We start from the raw sequence: 5,364 nt of genomic DNA on the forward strand, positions 1-5,364 counted from the left end.
CTGTAGAACACCTCCTCTCCTCTTCTAAACCTCATCTTCTTTTCCTCACTGAAACTCAGGTGTCTGAGGCAACTGACAGTAGCCCCTTTTCTGTTCCCTCCTACTTTCTCTATCCTTATTTTCGATCCAAAGCTGGATGCTGCGTTTATGTGCGTTTATGTGATCTCGTATCCACGCTCTTGAATCTTCCGAGTTTTCCACCATTTGGCTATGACTACAGAGTCACTCTCAAACTAAATTTATCTGTGCTGGATACCTTTCACCTAACTCCTCTGACTATAAGAAATTCTTTGACTACTTAACTTCCAAAGTGGAGCACATTCTGACCCTCTTCCCTTTTGCAGAGATCTCCATTCTTGGAGATTTTAATGTTCACCACCAGCTTTGGCTTTCCTCTCCCTTCACTGCCCATCCTGGTGAACTAGCCTTCAACTTTGCTATCCTCCACGAGCTAGAGCAATTAGTTCAACACCCTACTCGTATTCCTGAGCGTCTTGGAGATACGCCCAACATTCTTGACCTTTTCCTGACCTCCAATCCTTCTGCTTATGCTGTCACCCTTTCTTCTCCGTTGGGCTCCTCCAATCACAATGTCATATCTGTATCTTGTCCTATCACTCCAATCCCTCCTCAGGGAGGAGTCTACACAGCTTGTTCTCGTGCTATACATGATAGAGAGGTGGCCCACAAAAGGTACTTAAGCGAAGCTGCCTCTGGCGTTTTGCCCCTGCTAGTTTGGGGGGACCTGAGGAGGTATTTTCCTGATTTGCCTTGTATTGACTACTGCTTCCGTGTCAGAGACCGTCTTTGTGTGCTGAGCGCATAACAGAGGTGATAGTGTCTAGCATGGAGGCGTACATTCCTCACTCTTTTTCTCGTCCTAAACCTTCTAAACCTTGGTCTAACACAGCTTGTTCTCGTGCTATACATGATAGAGAGGTGGCCCACAAAAGGTATTTAAGCCTTCCATCACCAGAATCTCATGCACTTTATATTTCTGCCCGGAACCATGCCAAGTCTGTTCTCCAACTAGCTAAAAACTCCTTCATTAACAGAAAGTGTCAAAACTTTTCAAGATCTAACTCCCCTCGTCACTTCTGGCATCTAGCCAAAAAAATCTCCAATAACTTTGCTTCTTCTTCTTTTCCTCCTTTATTTCAACCGGATGGCACCACTGCTATCACATCTATTTCTAAAACTGAACTCTTCGCTCAAACCTTTGCTAAAAACTCTACCTTGGACGATTCTGGGCTTGTTCCTCCCTCTCCTTCACCCTCTGACTACTTCATGCCACCTATTAAAAATCTTCGCAATGATGCTTTCCATGCCCTTGCTGGCCTAAACCCTCAGAAGGCTTATGGACCTGATGGGGTCCCTCTTATTGTTCTCCGAAACTGTGCCTTTGTGCTTGCACCTTGCCTAGTCAAACTTTTTTCAGCTTTTTCTGTTAACATCTACCTTTCCTTCTTGCTGGAAGTTTGCCTGCATTCAACCTGTTCCTAAAAAGGGTGACCGTTCTAATCCCTTAAACTACCGTCCTATTGCTTTAATTTCCTGCCTATCTAAAGTTTTTGAATCTATCCTCAACAGGAAGATTCTTAAACATCTATCACTTCACAACCTTCTATCTGATCGCCAGTATGGGTTTCGTCAAGACCGCTCTACTGGTGATCTTCTGGTTTTCTTTACTGAGTCTTGGTCATCCTCTTTTAGTGATTTTGATGAAACTTTTGCTGTTGCCCTGGACATATCAAAAGCTTTTGATAGAGTCTGGCACAAAGCTTTGATTTCCAAACTACCCTCCTATGGCTTCTATCCTTCTCTCTGTAACTTCATCTCAAGTTTCCTCTCTGACCGTTCTATTGCTGCTGTGGTAGATGGTCACTGTTCTTCTCCTAAATCTATTAACAGTGGTGTTCCTCAGGGTTCTGTCCTATCACCCACTCTCTTTTTATTATTCATTGATGATCTTCTAAACCAAACTTCTTGTCCCATCCACTCCTACGCTGATGATACCATCCTGCACTTTTCCACATCTTTTCATAGACGTCCAACCCTTCAGGAGGTAAACATTTCACGCAGGGAAGCCACAGAACGCTTGAGTTCTGATTTTTCTAAAATTTCTGATTGGGGCAAAGCAAACTTGGTATTGTTCAATGCCTCAAAAACTCAATTCCTCCATCTATCAACTCGACACAACCTTCCAGACAACTATCCCCTCTTCTTCAATGACACTCAACTGTTCCCCTCTTCTACACTGAACATCCTCGGTCTGTCCTTATAATCTGAACTGGAAACTTCACATCTCATCTCTAGCTAAAACAGCTTCTATGAAGTTAGGTGTTCTGAGACGTCTCCGCCAGTTTTTCTCATCCCCCCAGCTGCTAACTCTGTACAAGGGCCTTATCCGTCCATGTATGGAATATGCTTCACATGTCTGGGGGGGGGTTCCACTCATACTGCTCTTCTAGACAGGGTGGAATCAAAAGCTTTTCGTCTCATCAACTCCTCTCCTCTAACTGACTGTCTTCATCCTCTCTCTCACCGCCGCAATGTTGCATCTCTAGCTGTCTTCTACCGCTATTTTCATGCTAACTGCTCTTCTGATCTTGCTAACTGCATGCCTCCCCTCCTCCCGCGGCCTCGCTGCAGATGACTTTCTTCTTTTTCTTACCCCTATTCTGTCCACCTCTCTAACGCAAGAGTTAACCAGTATTCTCAGTCATTCATCCCTTTATCTGGTAAACTCTGGAACTCCCTGCCTGCTTCTGTATTTTCACCTTCCTATGACTTGAATTCCTTCAAGAGGGAGGTTTCAAGACACTTATTCATCAATTTTTGACTACCGCTTTGGACCCTTTTATGGGACTGGCATTTCAGTGGGCATTTTTCTTTTATTGGATTTTTGTTGCCCTTGGCCAGTGTCCATCCCACATAAAAAAAAAAAAAAGAAAAGTTAGATGAGCAGCAACGACATCTAGCGGTTTAGTTCCGAAAACTCCCCATTGTGAGCGGCGAGGACACATCGCTTCAACGTGTTCGGGAAACGCGTTTGGAGAGGTGAGCTCGGCGCCAGCCTCCTCTCTGCACCACCAATGAGAGGCGCGTTACCGACAGTAAGACAATGTTAACGAAGCTTTGGTGGAAACCGGTTCTACGAAGTGTATTGCACACGTGTCCTTGTGCTCTCGATGGACTAAAGAAAGGATCAGTGTGGTGACTGAGTGGGGAACCTTATGAGTGTATGGGATCAGGAGTGGTGCAGGTCTGCCTGGCATCGGGAGTGTCTGTGCCCGTGAGTGTTGTTTAAGCGTTTTCCAAACCGCTTAACTTTGCTTTCATTCTCGGCATGAATGGCATAACAGCGCCACACGGTGTTAGAGTGCGTTCACAGATAGATGTACTGTTCGGTCTTGAGCAAGAGCAGGGTTTAGCAGTGGCGGCGGCTACTTTTCTGGATACTGATGAAAGGGACTTCAAAGTGGACAGTGTTGTGGAATTGGTGTGGTAGCACGGAACCGTCACAACTAGTTAACTCTGCGTCAGAATACAAGGTGCCAAGAGAGGCCCGGCAATAATATGAAAATGAATTAACTCGGTGGATTGCCGACGGATGGCTGGTTCCTTATGAGGGCATATACGGGCCAGTGAGAGCAACCATCCCGTTAATGGCTGTTGTGCAGCAAAACATGCAAAAGGTCCGCCCCGTGCTTGACTTCAGAGAACTAAACAGCCATCTCAATCTGCACACAGCTAAAGCGAATGTCTGCAGAGAAAAAAATACGTGAGTGGTGCCGTCGTGGTCAAAAAGTTGCTCTCATCGACTTACGCAAGGCTTACCTACAAATCCATGTGCACCCGTCTCTCTGGTCTTAACAAACTGTTGTGTTCCGTGGAAGGAGGTACTGCCTAACGAGGTTAGGCTTTGGCCTAAACATCGCGCCTCTCGTCCTAAAGAAGTTTCTGGCTCACGTGCTGAGTTGGGACGAAAAGATTCACAGCGCCTCTTCTCCTTACCTGGATGACATCCTCGTGGATGAAAGCATCGCGACTGCAGCGGCTGTGGAGGGTCACCTGAGGCGCCACGGCCTGGTGTGCAAACCACCTGAGCATGTGCATGATAGAACTCGAGTGCTGGGTATCAGAGTCTGGGGGGAGCATCGCGGTCTCGTTTGGAGGCATGACAATGAGATTGGTGAATTGCCGGAGAAGTTAACAAGGCGACATGTGTTTTCCGTCTGTGGGCAGTCATCTTCCTGCCTGTGGCTGGCTGCGTGTGGCGGCATCGTACATCAAAAGACGTGCTAATGCAGCCTCCGCTTCCTGGGACGATGAGATCACTGACCCCAGCTTGCTTACGATGCTCACAGAGACCCTTGGACGTTTAAAGAAGTCTGACCCGGCCCGAGGACGGTGGAACGTGGTAGGAGACGAAGCAACTTTATGGGTGGACGCGAGCGCTCTTGCATGTTTGACACGACATATCCTTGAGGAAAATCACTCTTATAATAGATTTAGGAGAACAGTAGCCATCTACCACAGCAGCAGTAGAAGTCAGAAAGGAAACTTGAGATGTTGTGACCTGACCTACGCAGGACCAGCAGCCTAAGCGCTAAGTTTATTTTGTTTTACCTGTTCTGTTTTACTGTACAGCTCAGACTCTATACAAATTACACAACACTTCTTGACGCAAACACAGTGATATATTTGTTAGATATCAGTACTAGGTCTCCGTTTCTTTTCACCTGTTCGTCTGTTTCTAGTAGTACTTTTTATTGTCTTTGTGCTTGTAGCTTGGGTACTTTTTCTTTCTCTATTAAAAATTGAGATAATTGTTTGTTGCTCTTCCTTGTTTTATGATACTTTTATTACAGGAATCTTGTGAGACTCCGCAGCTGAAATTCCCCTGAGAGTTGTCTGGCCCCACCTGCACACCATCGCCTCCCCAGAGACCAGATTAGTACGCAGAGCCCCTTGACTGCTAATCCCTTAATTACTTTTAAATTCCCGCCTATCCAACTGTCGTAGCCTTCACATTAATAATAATAATAATAATAATAATAATAATAATTTATTTGTCTTCAAAAGAAGATACATAGGACACTATAAACATATTTCACGAGAAAAGAACATAATATCTCGTCATTCATAAAATTAATTTGAGACTAAAAAACAATTTAAAGATTACATCGTTATAAAATTTAGAGTACTAAAAGAAAGGAGTCAATTATAAGTATACAAGGGAAATCTTACAATTAGCTAAACAATTTCAAAATTATACATAGATAAAAGCGTGAATTTTAAAATCATAGTTATTTTTTAAATTACACTATCATGAGACTAAAATGGAGCAAGTATCAAATT

At 44.5% G+C, this 5,364-nt stretch overlaps 1 pseudogene; it reads left to right on the forward strand.

Annotated features, from left to right (window-relative positions):
- The first annotated feature begins 3,578 nt into the window (after nt 1–3,578).
- Nucleotides 3,579–4,609, forward strand: LOC135107110 (uncharacterized; annotated as a pseudogene).
- Nucleotides 4,610–5,364: the final 755 nt, after the last annotated feature.

Source organism: Scylla paramamosain, chromosome 14 (genome assembly GCF_035594125.1).
Source record: "Scylla paramamosain isolate STU-SP2022 chromosome 14, ASM3559412v1, whole genome shotgun sequence".
NCBI classification, from domain to species: domain Eukaryota; kingdom Metazoa; phylum Arthropoda; class Malacostraca; order Decapoda; family Portunidae; genus Scylla; species Scylla paramamosain.